The following is an 18026-nucleotide window of genomic DNA, read 5'->3' as shown; positions in this document are numbered from 1 at the left end:
AGATGAGCAACCAACTATATATGAAGGAGGCAAGTCACCCATCACTGATAAAGCACACAATGCCAAGTGTAACGCTCATGTGCTGCACAGACCTTACTATGCAAAGCACAAACCTCTCCATGTGGAGATATACTATTGATACTTGTAGTGTAGTGCACAGTGGACGCAACCATGTTACCTCAGGCAGTGGGGAAGATCTCGGTCATGTAGGTGTTTTGTCCACCCTGGAAGCGGAAGCGGAGTGGGTTGCTCCAACGTACGCCACTCCAGCGAAGGAGTATGAATAAATAGACCAGGCCCTTGGTGTGGTTCACTTGTGGGAAGACCAACGAGTCTGTCAGAATGGCAGCCCTCACCCTGGCACGTGGCAGCCGCCATAACCGCGGGCCTCCTTGGCACAGGGCCCCTGCGAACCCAGCGGCACAGCACCGCAGACTTATGTCTGTACCGACTACTGCCTTCGATCTACACTACGGACAGCATGGCTCACAATTCAGATGTAGGGGCAATTGCAGATATCGCAGTCTAATTCTCAAGACACGTTGCTCCCAGTGCGGCCCACCCAGACCATGCATCATTGCAGGGTGCACACACCCTGTGTGCTTCAGGTACTACTAGCTCACTGCACCATAAGTCATCACCATGTGGCCTTATCAACACAGAATTTATTAGACAAAACACATTGTTCCCAGTGCGGCCTGCCGGCACCACGTCTCATCGCAGGGTGCGCACACGCTGAGTACTCCAGGTGGCACTAACTGTGCAGCTCAACTCAACACCACGTGGCTGTGCGCCCATCCTGACCGCTGCCTCCGCCCTACACTGGAGTTACATGGGTCACAATTCAACATTAGTAGCGATGCAAATTGTGTAAGAGGCTATAATGGGTTAAGAAGACCAAATGCTCCCAATCTGTGCAGCTCAAGTCAACGTCACCTGCCTGTGGGCCTTTGCTGACCGCTGCCGCCGGTCTACACTGTGGAAGACCGGCGACACGTGGTGCCAACTAACCCTGTTTAACACAAGCCAATCCCACATGTGTAACTGTGTCCTGAGTCCTCAATGGCAGAGACCACAGCACCAGACTCCCTTCGATCACCGAGGGGTATTTCCACATGGAAGACCGGCGACATATGGTGCCACTGAACCTGTACTACGCAAGGTTTGTTTGGGTCACCAGCGTATGCATGTGGCTGTGGACCCTAGCTCACCGCTACCTCTGCCCTACACTGTGGGTGACCGGCGACAAATGGTACCACTAACCGTCTTCAACACAAGCCAATCCCACATGTGGAACTGTGTCCTGAGTCCTGAATGGCAGTGACACCAATTTGCCAGCGACCACAGCACCAGACTCCATTCGATTAGTGTGGCATATTTGCATATCGAAGTCATCAATGTGGAAAGTATTGCAGACGAAAAGATAATGCAAAACATAAATTTTACACAAACTGTCGATTTCCCTTTCCACATCCAGTAATTTCCAAAGGAAGAGTGAACAGTTTTATGTCAGCAATGAGACATACCATCACTCGAAAATCACCCAAAAATACTTATAATTTTAAAAGAACAGAAGCATAGAAGTACAATAATGATTACAATACGGAGAGTTTGAAGATGTGAAATGCAAATATGCACATAACTCAATTGCTGTTTCTCACTATGTCACGTCATATATTACCAACGCTGAGAAGACAGAATTGAAAGAAATGTGGGAAGATATTTCACAGGAGAAGACACTTAGGAAAAAAATGTACAGCTTCAGTTTGAAGATACTTTCACATCGAGAAATTGGATCCTACCAATGTTTGGATTGATAGACATCTGCAAGTTTATATTCAAAGTCAACAGGAACCATCTGGATAAGTCTAGGTTTTCCTGGGGCAAGAAATCGAGTTTTAATATAAATGTTATAAAACAAATTTGTGATGATATAGACTTATGTTTCTTTGCTACTCAAGAGAATTGTACAGAAAATAACAGTTGGGTATGTCTAGGTGTTGATCAACAAATGGAAGATAATACTGTTGTGAAGTTTGAAAAAGAAAAAAAAAAGTTTAAAGTAGTTTCTGGTGAAAATCCCAACTATGTCTATATTTATTGCCGACGTACTCATTATAAAATTCAAACTAGGAATGTAGATGTACTACCACTAACCCTGTTCAACACAAGTCGATCCCACATGTGTAACTGTGTCCTGAGTCCTGAATGGCAGTCACCCCAAGTCCGTGGCAGTGACCACAGCACCACACTCCCTTCGATCACTTAGGCATATTTCGATGTGCAAGGCCAGCGACACGTAGTCCCACTAACCCTCTTTAACATAAGCCGATCCCACATGTGTAACTGTGTCCTGAATGGCAGTGACCCCAAGTCCGTGACAGCAACCATAGCAGCATACTCTCTTTGATCAGTTAGACATATTTCCATATGCAACTGCGGTGACACGTGGTGCCAATAACTCTGTTCAACACAAGCCGATCCCACATGTGTGATTGTGTCCTGAGTCCAGAATGGCAGTGACCCCAACTCCGTACCACCACACTTCCTTTGATCAGTGAGGGGTATTTCCATATGTAACTACAGACTCCAGTAGGCAAGTAAGTATCACAGTCCTATACCCTACATATTATCCTTTTAGTATCCTTGCTTCAAGAACTTTTTTTATATCAGTTATAGCTTTACTACAATGACGAAATTAATCTTCAAATGAAAACTAAAATGGAATAGCAGTCTACACTGCAAGCAGTACAGCTCGAAATTCCATTTTTAAATGCTAATTTCTAACAACAAGATTGTACTCAGAAAATACAACACTTCGTCATTGTATTCTATACTTATTTCTTCTTTTCATCATGTGCCTACACTGCACTCACTAGGGCTCCCAATGGAAATTTATTTCTTCATTCATTAACTACAGAATCCACTAGGCAAGTAACTATTACAGGCCTCAAATCTACATAATATCCTTTTAGTATCCTTTCTTCTTGAATATTTTTTATATCAGTTGTACCTTTAGTACAATCACCAAATTCATTTTCAAGTACAAACGAACACACAGCAGTCTACACTGCGGGCAGCAGACCTCACAATTTGAATTTTGGACACGTGGTGCCAACTAACACTGTCCAACACAAGCTGATTCCACATGTGTAACTGTGTCCTGAGTCCTGAATGGCAGTGACCCCAAGTCCATGGCAGCCACCACAGCAGCAAACTCTTTTTGATCAGTTAGACATATTATGACCGAAAACTAAATGGCAGCGACCACACCACCACACTCCCTTCGATTAGTGAGGAGTATTTTCATATTGAAGGCTGGAGACAAGTGGTGCCACTGAACCTGCAGTACACAGGCCGGTGAGGCCACCAATGTATGCACGTGGCTGTGGGCTCTTGCTCACCGCTACCTCTGGCCTACACTACAATCAACAGGCCTCACAATTCAGATAGAGTCGTGATTCCACATGACGCAGTCCTATAGGCGAGACACATTGCTCCCAGTGTGGCCCGTCCACACCAAGCATCATCACAGGCTCATACACTCTCAATACTTCTGGTGCCACTAACCCTCTTTAACAGAAGCTGATCCCACATGTGTAACTGTGTCCTGAGTCCTGAATGGCAGTGACTCCAAGTCTGAGGCAGCAACCACACAACATACTCCCTTCGATTTGTGAGGCATATTTCGATATGCATGGCCGGCGACACGTAGTCCCACTAACCCTCTTTAACAGAAGCCGATCCTACATGTGTAACTGTGTCCTGAATCCTGAATGGCAGTCACCCCAACTTCGAGGCAACGACCACAGCACCAGACTCCCTTCAGTCTTATTTGTTGTTCTTTTCTTTAAATAAAGTTTTTCTATATGTAAATCTATACATGTCTAAGACTCCTCTTTGTCCAACTGCACAGGGACACTTCCGGGCCCAAGAAGGTTGTTGGGGGAATGATGGTACTGTGGGAAGAGAGTGCGTCACCTGCTGATGTGGGGAGAGGCAGCGTCAAAGGGGTATCTATCACAGAAAGAACTCCGATATGTTTTCACAAATACCTTGGACAAATGCCAGCTGACGGACGGAATCACAAAATGATTTTTCAATACTTCTGTAGTGTGAGTTATGAACAGTTCACACCCAGGCTCGCAGAGGGACAGCTGCGGCTCGTCCGCTCCACTTACAGATGCAGTACTATGAGCCGTCCGTGCCATTGTATCTATCACTGCCCTGTTCCGTCGTATGCCACGCCACGCCACAACACTCAGATTACGTTCTGATGACGGCCCCACATACCTACCTGTCGCAGGTGTACTCGCTGTTCCTGTGCAGGTCAGTGGTCTAGTTCTCCACATCTCCCGCCCACTCCCTGAGGGCAGCTTTACCCACACACCACACCCGTTCGGCACATGCGTCACAGGCCATGTGACCACGCAAATATAATAGATCGACAACGTCACATCCTTTTTTGCCGGTGCTGACTAGATGCGAACGCTCCACGTGTCTCAACCATAAAGTCTGTCAAAACTTGCGCAGAAGGTTACTCGCACCCTAATCTGTATAGCCGTCAAGGGCCTACCACCCACTTGGCGCAGACTTCAGATGCACAGGGTTAGTGCCACCCGAAGCTCGTATGGCCATCAGGGGCCTACCACCACGTGGCACGAACTTAACTTCCACGGGCTTAGCGGCCCCAAAAGCTGATGTGGTTCAGGACTTAGCGACATGTGTGAGATCTGCCGCGCCGTGGAGAAGATGATGTGGTCTCCGCCATTCATGACTCAGGACTCAGCGACATCTGTGCGATCCGCCAAGCACCTGATGTGGTCTCCACCATTCATTACTCAAGACTCAGAGACATATCTGGCATGAGTTTTGACGGGCACGTGGAGTGCCCACTGCTGCACACTCCGGTGGCACCAGGTAATTATTTGCTCATGGATGCGCAGGGGCGGTAGTGTCTCTCTCTCTCTCTCTCTCTCTCTCTCTCTCTCTCTCTCCCCTCTCTCTCTCTCACTCTCTCTCTCTTCCTTCTTTTCCTTCTAACTCTCTAACTCTCTCTCTTCCTTCTCCCTTTCTCATTCCCTTTCTTTCCTTCCCTCTCTTTTTCTCTCTAGCTGTTTTTTTTCCTTCTCTTTTTCTCTATGGGCCCGATTCACAGAACTAACTTAAGACAAAATCCTAAACTTACTACCATTCTGGTATTCACAGAAGGCACTTACTCATTTTGGTATTCACAGAAGTTAGGACTCCTAACTTTAGGACTCCTAAATGCCTTCTGTGAATACCAAAATCCTTAAAGTTAGGATTTTTCTCAGTTTAGGAGTAGTAAAGTTAGGACTCCCCCCTCAGGAATTGCCCCTCAGGGTGGCAGAAACGGCCATATTAATGCTCACCAAATGCGAGCAACCGTTGCCCAAGGGGCCACACCCCACAAAAAAATCCCTGGTGGTCTAGTGGGCCCAATTTAAAAGAAAACATGGCCATCTGGCCCCCTGCGGGGCAGACACAGCCACAAAGATTGACCCCAAAGGAGGGTGACCCTTGCCCAAGGGGTCACTCTCCACAAATATCTCCCTGGTGGCCTAGTGAGCCCTACATTAAACAAGCATTTGCAATGCAATCGGTCTCGCCTTTGGGACCTTATATGTTCTTAGCTATGCAGCACATTAGCCTGCGCCCTGAAACATCTGCTGTTCTTTGACATGGAGGGAAAGTAAGCACCAAACTGCGTGACACGCCAAGTATTGGAACACACGGGGAGAAATATTGCCTTTCAGCGGGAAATGGTATAGTCCAATGCTCTGTTTTTAATATAAAATCTGGGCCTTCGGTGGTCATATCACTGACAATGCAAGATTAAAAAAAATATATTATTGTCTATGGGTGCTCGTGGAAGACAATTTCTATGGACTGAAAATAGAGAATGCTGAAGTGATTCTGGTATTTTACTGACCTCTGCTGGTTGTTTTCTATCAAAAAAGTTAAATAGAGTCAGTTGATCAGAAAGAAAAGTCCCTAAGCGGAAGCAGACAAGTCCTAGGGCTGATCTCCAAAGCACACAAACCATAAAAACATATAAGTAAATACTAAAGAATATACAAGAGGTCTCAAATGCTCAACCTAAAAATGGTGAAATCTGCCCCCCCCCATGGGGGCAGGCAGCCAAAATCATAAGCCCCCAAAGGGGAGTGACCCTTGCCCAAGGGGCCACTCCCCACTTAACAATCCCTGGTGGTCCAGTGGGCATTTTTTTTTTATAAAGAAAATCTGCACCCCCAGGGAGGCACCAAAGCCTAAAACATAGCCCCCATAAGGGGAGCAACCCTTGCCTAAGGGGCCGCTCCCCTAAACAAAACCTAACATCATGCGCATACTAAAATGGCCCCCAAAGGGGAGTGACCCTTGCCCAAGGGGCCACTGCCCAGTACATTTATTACATTGGTCCAGTGGGCCGATTTTATTAAATAAAATTAAAACTGCCCCCCCAGGGGGCAGACAAAGCCAAAATGTATGCCCCAAAAAGGGGAGTGACCCTTGCCTAAGGGGTCGCTCTCCAAAACAAACACTAACATAGTGGGCTTCCTCAAATGCCCCCCAAAGGGGAGTGACCCTTGCCCAAGGGGCCACTCCCCTGCACATTGGCCCAGTGGGCCGATTTTTTGGCCAAAAATGTAATTCTGCCCCCCCCCAGAGGGGCAACCGAAGCCAATACATATGCCCCCAACAGGGGGAGCGTCCCTTGCCCAAGGAGCTGCTCCCCCAACAAACACACACTGGCCAAATAAAAAAAAAATAATAATCCCTGGCGCTAGTGGGCATTCCTGCTGCACGATCGCACGATCGTGCAGCAGGAATGCACAAAAGAGGCATCGAGGGAACGGAAAACCCTTTCCTTTCCCCCAATGCCTCTTTCGTTTAAATCCCCCCTCCCGAGCCCCAAAACTTACCTCTTTGTTCACCGACGTGCAGGAAGCAAATGGCTTCCTGCTCGTTGGTAAACAAAGGTAAACCTCCAATGTCGTCAGCGCACCTCGCACGCTGACATCATTGATGGCGCGGAGGGGGGGAGCGGGGGGAGGCAGGAGAAGGTCTTCCCCTGCCTTCCCCGGAACAAAAACGCCGATCGACCACCCACGGGGGGAGCGCCAGCGCTTCCCCCGTGGGTGGATGTCATGATGAGCTGGGCTCGTCATGAGCACACGGCGACTGTATGCTCATGACGAGCCCAGCTCGTCATGAGCATACAAGGGGTTAATGTTGTGTGCTGCCAACCCAGTTGGAGCAGTTACAACACAAGACAAATGTGAGTCAGTTGTTTTCTGCAGATAACTGGTGATTACTTTAATTAAGAACGTTTTTCCTATTCCAGCTTGTCCACTCACATACATTCGTATAGGTTGAAATGAGGTGCATGTGCATTCTTTCTTTTCATGATGAAATCCATGGTCAATTTGTTGTCTCACTTGCTGATATATTTCTTTCTGTTCAACATTTAGTTGTTGTTCCAAGTTGTTCTGTTTAAAAGTGTAGTTTTGCAGCACTTCATAGAGGCATATGTTCTCAAGATGATGTCTTCTATTTGGATAATATGTGTCCAACATATTTGTTTTCACAATATCTGTACTTTCTGGTTCAGTTAATGCTAAATATTCAATTTCTTGTACAGATTTATGTACTCGATTACGCGTTGCAGCAAGACCTAGACTCACCCAAATGATTCTTCTAGATGAGGAGTATAAACTTGCAGATGATAACCGATCTGAGCATTCATACGCTCCAATTTCTCGATGGGATAAAATCTTCAAACTGAAACTGTATTATTTCTTACTTAGACTCTTCTCGTGAGAAATCTCTTCCCACATTTCTTTCAATTCCGTCTTTTCTGATTTTGTAATGTAGGATGTTACGTACCGAGCTACATCAATGGAATTATCCGCTACATACTGAATATCCATGTTAGCATTCCACATAGAGAGAATAACTGGATTGTAATCATTTATGTATTTTGATTCTTCACATCTTCTCAAATTGTGAGACATTTTTGGAGACTTTCTAGTGATGGTTTGTCTCGTAGCTGACATAAAACTGTTTACTCTTCCTTTGGATATTACAGGACGTGGAAATCCAAAACGACATTTGGTATAAAACTTTTCCATAGACTTGTACTTTCGTCGATAGTATTTTCCACATCGATGGCTTAGGAATCGTAAGACTTGTTGTCTTAAATTGTTTTCTTCTGTTCTTTTGGGTATGGCACTTGTGGCACATTCTTCAATGAAAGACAAAACAGTATCATCGGAATCAGTTCCGAATTTGGGGGCATCACGATCCATATGAACATATTGATGTGAGGAGCACCTCGAGCTTGATACTCCTTTCTCCAAAAGAAATCCACAACTTCTCCAAGAAGAGGATTCTTTTTATTGCAGATAAAATACATCATGGTTTCAAACCTATGATTGAAATACCTGCATACATTAACAGGATCCAAAGAGTACAATTCCCAGGTGTCTTGTATTCAATATTTTTTATTGAATTTGCCTCTCGAAGAAATTCAAGTAAATCATCCCAAGCGTATTCAGCACAGCTTAGGGTAAGGAACCACGTAGGAGTTCATAAGTTCCTTAGCATACATTTAAGTTCTCCATGACGATGGTACCAATACTCATAAGTGCCACACTGACATGCCATCAGATTAATCAGCTGAGATTCTAAATGATCATGTCTCTGATGTACTTTATCCATAAATTCCTTTGCAGAAACATTTTGAAGATGTACTCCTGTTTTCAATATGTGATTCACTGCATATGAAAGTCCAGACAAGTCACTCTCAAACAAAAGATGAAATATATATGGGATACATTGTCGAAATCTTGGATCTTCTGCATACAATCTTGTTGTGTGATATTCAGATGCAGGAATCTGCACAGGTTGTTCATCATATCGTCCACCTTTTCCTGTTGGGAACAACTGCGGAAAACGAGCTTCCAAGCTTTTTTCCCATACACTCATGGGAGTTCCCTTTGCTTTTTTCATTTGGAATAACTCAATAGTATTCCCCATCACTTCTTTGGAATGAAGTGGATGTACACTGTAATGTTCATAGATTTCTTCACTTTTAGACATATCCACTTTTTCAATTTGTCCACTTGACGTTTCAGTATCTTCTGCTGAAAGTCTTTCTTCTTCTCCCACATATACATTTTTATAGTACTCATTGTTTTTAATCAGATAGAATGTTGCCTTCTGCACTTTCCTAACATCCACTAATTCTTGCCAGATTTTCTTACTCTTAGTAGGAACGCCATTAACTAGAATAACTAGTGCTTCATTTTCTACATTCTCTACACAAATAGTTTCAATATTTTTTTTTAAATCTCGAGGTAAATATACAACTCTTCCTTTTAATCCTCTCTGTAAATCTGAAGGAGGCAATTTACCTGTTTTAGGCTCCATGTGAACAATAGCCTTAAATGGGTGCACACATTGAATGAGACTAGACTCATAGGTATTTAAATCTATCAGTTCTGGAGGAATAGTTACCAACTCTATATTATTATGCACAGCTCTAGCAGACATTTTATTCTCATCTAATTTATTATAACAATATTTACAAATACGCTGATCAGAACCCAAATTAAAACAATTCTCTACCAACAAATAAGTTGCAAATTCCTTCCACTTATCATTATTTTCTCTTTCACTTTTTAAATACAGATCAACAGTCCTAGTCTGATTTTTATAGTGAGTTCGCCGACAACAAATACAAGAATAATTTGGCCTTTCACCTGAAATCACCTTAAACTTTGTAATTTGTTCTTCAAAATTTTTGTAGTACTATGTTGCACATTCTCTTCAAAATTTTCTTCTATTAATGTGTTTCTGCACTCTCTTGTTCAGGTCCAAAGTAACAAAACTCAATTTCATCACAAACCTTCTTCACATCTGATACTGATCCACGCAAAAGAGCAATGTTCAACTCATTTAACATTAGTGCTGGACTTTTTGCATAATACAATCTTCTGACTAACGTCTGCATCTGAGAATGATGTACTGCTAACATCCTGAAATGGTGAAAAACACTTTGACATACTTTCCTAGAAAGACAAGCCAGAGAATGACCTTGCAAACCAGTATTTTTTCTCACTCTGCAAGGGTCTAGTCCTTGCAACATCTTAATCTTTTGTTTAACACTTTTTTTTACTATATTCTCGTAAGAAATTGCATAAAATATCAATAGATTCTTGTTGTACACTACAAATACTACTGCAATCCCAAGTGTACACTGGGGCTTTAGGATGTCTCCCTAGAACTTCATCAGCTAACACTTCTTCTACATTTCTGGGAACCATCTTCTCTTTCTCAATTGGACAACCATTTCTAACCTCATAAGCTCGACCACTGGTATCAACTGCATGCAATAAATTATTGGCCTGAAAATAACTCACTTCATTAAAGAAAGGCTCTGAACTTGAACTGTGTTTCCATTGACCCCAAAAAAATCACAAAAATTAGTTCTGTTAATTACTCTTTTCCTCTTACTTTTGACCTTCATTAAATGGATTGGTTTATCCAATGATCGAATTGTGTTTAAAACTAAAATGAATAGTTTCCTTTTTACTTCAAAAGCCTTTTGTACAGTGGTGCTCTTTTTCTATATTTTTTCACATCTTTGAGCAAGTTAAAAACCACTCCATTCTAAAATTTTTTTTTACGGATTTCTTTATACTGATTTTGCCTTCTTTTACCATACATCGAATCTTTTGAATTTAAATTTTCTTTTTATCCTTTCCTGCTATTCATAGTCTTTTTTGTGGTTGAACCATTCTCAGTAGTTTGCACATTCTGCACACTGCTTCTAGGCTTTGAAAGTTTTTTAATGAATGCTTTTGTTGTCTTACTGGAAGACTTTTTCTTTTTACCCACATGATGTTGGTCATCCAATACTTGTTGAATTTTCTTCGAATGATTGTCCTTTAACTGTTCTTTTCTCTTTCTTGATTTTTCAGGCATGATAATGTTATTTTAATGATGATAAGCAATATCTGTAAACAATAAACATAAATAAATGTATTTTAATTAATTTATAAATTATACTTTTCAATTATTATACAAACACATTCTATATAAAAACCATTTAAGCACTTTCTTTTCTCATCACTAATTGAAATTGTAATTCAAGGTGTATACATAACTGTATAGGTGATTACAGGTCTGCATGTCTAATGGACAAAGGTTTGTACCAGAGTTTGTGTTAAGCCCTGGGACATTATATGAGTACTTAGGGACTGACTGAATGATTACAGTCCTGCAAGGAGAATGCCTGGGTGAATGAATAAGTGGTTGGGTTTTGGCGCAGTGAATGGATTAGTATATGGTGCTGGATGAGTCATTATAGGACTGCAATGGGAATGACAGGGTGTTTGCTGGAGTGTATGGATACTGACTGGGGAATTGAAGGTGTGAAAGACAAGTGTATAGGTGCTTAGAGGACTGTATGCATAGTGGATAGGGGTTTGAAGCAGTCCATGTGCTAAGGCCCTGGATCACTGCATGAGTACTTGGATACTGACTGAATGATTAAAATACTACAAGTAGAGACACTGGGTGTATTTATAATTGGGTGTATTTTACTGCAGTAAATGGATTAGTACATGGTGTTGAATGGGTCACTAATGGAGTGCAAGATGAGTAATAGGGTGTTTGCAGGAGTGTATGGATAATAACTGGGGAATTGTAGGCCTAAAACACAAGTGTGTTGGTGGTTAGAGGACTACATGCATAGTGCTTAGGAGTTTGAAGCAGTCCATGTGCTAAGGCCCTGGATCACTGCATGATTACTTGGGTACTGACTTAATGATTAGACTAGTACAAGGAGACATGAAGTTTCCAAATGCTTCTCTCACAATGCTTGCCCAAATGCACACACACAAACAGTGTGATTCTAGACAAGCAAGACTATTCCCTGGACTTTAGCAGAAGAGACTCACTAGTCTGGAAGGGGTTAGGTGGCTGCATACATTCTACACAATTCACTACAGCACTGCTACTGTGTATGCCTGACTCATTCTGCGAATGCATAAGCAATGACTGGCTTCTAATTTTACCAAAACTTGACAGCAGGATAGGTTTTGAAGCAGTTATTTATCTGCAAAGACATGAAGTACCCAAATGCTTCTCTCACAATAGTTCCCAAATGCACACAGACTCACAGTGTGATTCTGGACAAGCAACACTATCCCTTGGACTTTACCAAAACACATTCACAAGTCTGGAAGGGGTAAGGTGACTGCACACATTCTACATACTTCAGTACTGCACTTTAGTGTGGAAGCCTGACTCATTTTCCGAATGCATAAACAATGACTGGCTTCTAATTCTACCAGAACTTGAGAACAAGAAAGGTTTTAAGCAGTTATGTGTATGCAAAGACATGAAGTACCCAAATGCTTCTCTCACAATGGTTCCCAAATTCACACAGACTCACAGTGTGATTCTAGACAAGCAACACTATCCCTTCTACTTTACCAAGACACATTCACTAGTTGGGAAGGAGTAAGGTGACTGCACACATGCTACATATTTCAAAACTGCACACTACTGTGAAAGCCTCACTCATTTTGTGAATGCATAAGCAATGACTGGCTTCTAATGCTACCAAAACTTGACAGCATGTCAGGTTTTAAAGCAGTTATCTGTCAGCAAATACATGATGTAACCAAATGCTTCTCTCACAATGGTTGCCCAAATGCACACAGACTCACAGGGTGATTCTAGACAAGCAACACTATCCCTTGGACTTTACCAAAACACATTCACTACTCTGGAAGGGGTAAGGGGACTGCACACAATCTACATATTTCAGTACTGCACTTTAGTGTCAAAGCCTGACTCATTTTGTGAATGCATAAGCAATGACTGGCTTCTAATGCTACCAAAACTTGAGAACAGGATAGGTTTTTAAGCAGTTATGTGTATACAAAGACATGAAGTACCCAAATGCTTCTCTCACAATGGTTGCCCAAATGCAGACAGGCTCACAATGTGATTCTAGACAAGCAACACTACTCCCTGGACTTTAGCAGGAGAAACACATTACTCTTATTAAAAACTAAGGCACCACATACAACCCCTTACAAATTAATAACTTACCTTTCAAATTGATTTGTAGATTAAGAAGTATGTCAGTCACACACCAGATTTTCTTATACAGAATGTCTGTACTGCAATGCTCTTAGCAAAACCAAAAAATGGCAAACGTTCCCTCTCATTCTGCACACATATACATGTAAATATCAAATCGCATTGCTTCCCACATTTATTCAAAAGAACACACACATTTCTATTGGTTACACATTTCAACCCTTTCCAATTAACATAAATTTGAACCCTACCCCCAATCTGCTTACTGCCTGTTACAACAGTAACAGTTCATGGAACAGTCAACTGAGCACACAGGTCACAAGTTCAGCACACAATGTTGCTAATCCAAAAAGCAAGTGTGCTTGACTTTTCAAAATATCAGCTTACCCTATGTAATGTTCCTTTCAAATAGTTTTTGTTAACCAATAGGAAACATGCTTAAAAAAAAAAAACATGCACCCTACTTTTCAGTCTAGAATGTTCTCAAACAGCCACTCAATTATTTTCTTTTTTCAAACTGCATCTTATCCACCATTTTAGAAAAATCTTACTTTACAAACTACCATTTCACATACAGACACCTTCTGAGTGCATCCAGACCTCCTTTCAAGATGCTTAGAGTGTGGATTGTGGGACACAGCTATATTTTCTGGAGCCAAAGGTATGCTGAAAGCAGAGGTATTGACAAAGACCTAGCTTTGCCAAATGTAGACATTAAATGGATTGGTCAGAGAGGATTAAAGTGGCACAAATTGATGCCATTGGTTAAATCCTTTTTGCATCTCCAACACCCTGACCTCATAATTGTTAGGCCTGGGCTAAATTTGCATTCCGCTCGCGGAAATTGCGATAATTTGACATTTTCGCGTTCCACGGAGAGCGCGAAAATGTCAAAATTTCCGCATTCCGCAGCTTAGCGATAATTTGGTTCTTGCTCGCGCTGTAAAATAATACATTCTCACGCGCGCGCGATCGTCTTACCTGAATCCCCACGTTCACCGACAAGTTTTCCCGATCCGGTTGCGTTCTCCACAAGATGTTGGATTGTTGGTAGCCGTTTGCGCTGACTCGCGACAGTTCGCGCCCGCAGTAATGTCATTGGTTGCGCGATCACGTCTTTCTTCTCGCGATCATGCACCGAGAGAAGAGTGAAAACAAGATGGCCGTGCGCGCAAGCAACCGCATGGGTAAGTTGGCGAGCCGCAACCATGCAGAAAATACCGCGAACTGGCGGGAAAAAAACTTCCGCATCTTCGCGATATTTCCACGTGTTTGCGGAGATTTGTAACATTTTCGTGATAATTTGCGAAAGTCACTTTCGCAAATTCCACCAACCCCTAATAATTGTGCACTGTGGTGGCAATGACCTGGGCACTTTGACTGGGGTAGGTCTGGAAATGCTTATGAAGGACACCTTTGGAGAATTGATGTCACTTTTCCCCCAATCTGCCTTTGTCTTATTCCAACATATGCCAAAGACAGAAATGGAACTGGTCCAATCAATTTTGTCCACAGATTGAGAAAGCTTTAAAACATGTCAATAAAGCTGTTTCTGCTTTTCCCCGAGATAAGCGGGGGCCGAGAAAAAAAGGGGGTCCCAAAACGCGTTTTCCCCATGCAATTTTCCATAGGATCTGTTGTCGCAGCTACGGCCCTAACCGCTGAACGGAATGACACCAAATTTTGCAAAGAGGTAGTCCTCAGTTCAGACTCGTGCCTTATGCATAAATGGTGTGAATCCATTCAGTAGTTGCTGAGAAAATTAGAGTTAAAAGTACATATATATCTATGGCCGGGGAGGATCCGCGCACCCTACCCGTACCGTAAGCGCACCCTCCTCGAACTGAGCACGCACCCTCCCGATCGCACGCTGAATGCTAATTGGCTGTCGAGTGTCTGTCTACATTCGAAACCAGGAACTGTTGGTGGCCATTTTCTGCCTCGGTAGAAGCGTGGCTGAAGAAGCAAGGGGAATAAGTGTGTAAAACATATAAAGGGGGCAGAGTGGAAATACTTTGACTCTCTAGAGGTGCTTAGGGGGTCCCAGAAGGACCCCCTGGGGCCCACTTTTTTTTTTAAACGGCAAAATGCGCGCACTGTGCGCGCATCCTATCGCGTTGGGTGCACGGATTCTCTCGCGTTGGGTGCGCAGATCCAAGGACATTTTTGGGGAAAAAAGATAAGAAAGCATTGGTTGTATGAAAACTTTCTACACTGAAAGGTAGGGTGTATATTTCTGTTTTTCAAAGGCATGATTCTTATTGGTTATCAAAAACTGATTGTAAGGAACATTATATATGATAAGCTGATATGTTGAAAAGTCAAGCACACTTGCTGTCTTGTTTAGCAACATTGTGTGCTGAACTTGTGACCTGTGTGCTCAGTGCAGTGTTCCATGACCTGTTTCTATGGTAACAGGCAGAAGGAAGATTGGGGGAAGGGTTGAAATGTATTTCATTTGGAAAGGGTTGAAATGTTTAACCAATAGAAATGTGTGTTTGCTTTTGAATTTATGTGTGAAGGATTGTGATTTGATCTTTACATGTATATGTGTGGAAAATGAAAGGGAAACGTTTCCATTCTTTGTTTCTGCTGAGAGGTGCACAGTGCAGAGATTCTGTAAAAAAAATCTGGTGTGTGACTGATATACTTCTTAATCTACAAAACAACTTGAAAAGTGAGTTATTTAATTGTGAGGGGATGTATGTAGACTATTTTAATTTTAATCAGACTAATGTATTTCTCCTGCTAAAGTGTAGAGAGTACTTTTTTTCTCTACAATCTTATTGACAGTGTGTGTGCATGTAGAAACCATTCTGTGATAAGCATTTGTGTTTTTCATGTGTTTGCAGACAGATAACTGTGCTGTTTTTACATTTTGGTAGAATTAGAAACCAGTCATTGTTGATGAATTTGGGAAATGAGTTATGTTATGTTTCTATACTAAAATGTAGTACTCCTTCTAGATGAAGAAATGTGTTTTGGTAAGCTACTAGGGATAGTGTTGCTTGTCTAGAATCACACTGTGAGTCTGTGTGCATTTGGGAACCACTGTGAGAGAAGCATTAGGTAACATCGTGTATTTGCTGAGAGATAACTGTTTTAAAACCTGTCTTGTTGTCAAGTTTTACTAGCATTAGAAGGAAGTTTTTGCTCAGGCTTTGATTAAATGAGTCATGCTTTGACACTAATGTGCTGTACTTAAATATGTAGATTGTGTGCAGTACCCTTACCTCTTCTAGACTAGTGAATGAGTTTTGGTAAACTCCTAGGATAGTGTTGCTTGTCTAAAATCACACTGTGAGTCTGTGTGCATTTGGGTAAGGATTTTGATAGAAGCATTTGGTAACATCGTGTATTTTCTGACAGATAACTGTTTTAAAACCGGTCATGTTGTCAAGTTTTAGTAGCTTTAGAAGCTATTCTTTGCTTATGCATTGATAAAATGAGTCAGGGTTTGACACTAAAGTGCAGTACCATGTACTATTCTCTTCACTGTGCCAGAACTGAAAATTTAAAAGATTTACCCAGGCACTGTTCTAGCAGTAGTCTGATGATTTAGTCAATTTCCAAGTACTCATGTTGTGAACCATACATTACCACATAGACCGCTTCAAATGTCTATGCATTATGCATGCAGTCTTCTAACATACTATACGCTTGTCTTTCACATCTTCAATTCGCTAGTCAGTATCCATACAGTCCAGCATACATCCTGTCACTCCCTTTGCACTCCTCTAGTGACCCCTTTAGTACCAAGTACTAATCCATTCACTGTGTCAAAAGCCAACCACTTATAAATTCACCCAGGCACTCTCTTTGCTGTACTCTAATCATTCCATCAGTTCCCAAGTACTCATGCAGTGAGCCAGGCCTTAGCACATAGACTGCTTCAAATGCCTATTCACTATGCATGCAGGCCTCTAACCACCTATGCAGTTGTCTTTCACACCTTCAATTCCCCAGTCAGTATTCATACACTTCTAGCAAACACCCTGTTACTCACCCAGTGTGTCTCCTTATAGTAGTGTAATTATTCAGTCAGTTAGCATATAGTCTTTTAGTGAGGTAGGCTTTAGGGCATGAACTGCTTCAAAGTAGTATGCACTATGCATGTAGTGTTTTAACCATCGTCACACTTTTGGTTCAGGATTATAGTTTCTTAGTCAGTTTTTATATAAAATGTGTTTGTACAGTAATGGAATAGTATAAGTTTGAAAGTTATTAAAATACATTTATTTGTGATTCTTTTTTACAGATACAGAATAGGAGTGTTTCTCATCCGTTTGCACTCTTCTCGTGCAAGATTGTTTGGATGAAGGGTCCTTCGGTGTTTCATCATACTTGCTGTGCCGTACGAGTATTTCTTGTTAGGATCGCCTCGCAACAGAACTCTCTTGCAAATCTTGCACTTGACCAAGGTGGCATTGATCTTTGGTTGCCCCTCGGGAAAAGTAAAAAATGTCCATAGCACTGAAGAAAAACGTTGTGGGCGTGGTGCCTCCTCCAAAAATTCATCCTTAGATTCTGTGAATATTTTAAAGCGACAACATTTACACTTTTTGTAAGTTACACTTATAAAATTTTGTTAGCCGTAAGCATTTTATATATCTGTGATTTGTTACTTGTGGTATTTTGCTGAGAATAGCATGTTGTTTTTTTTTAACAATCTTTCTGATTGTTTTTTTTTTGCCCACTGTTAAGTGATGAGTACGATTGAAATCACTATTTTTAGTGAAATTCAATATATTCTGAGAACAGCAAAAAAGGCAAACAAATTACTTTGTGGATATTATGCTGTGTTGTAAAAAATTTATTATTACATGTTAAAAAAAAAATTCCTTTTCTTTCACAGATCCAAATTTAAAAATAAGCAATTTATA

The sequence above is a fragment of the Triturus cristatus genome, chromosome 2_2, assembly GCF_964204655.1.
Source record: "Triturus cristatus chromosome 2_2, aTriCri1.1, whole genome shotgun sequence".
Lineage (NCBI taxonomy): Eukaryota > Metazoa > Chordata > Amphibia > Caudata > Salamandridae > Triturus > Triturus cristatus.
This window is presented reverse-complemented; position numbering follows the sequence as displayed.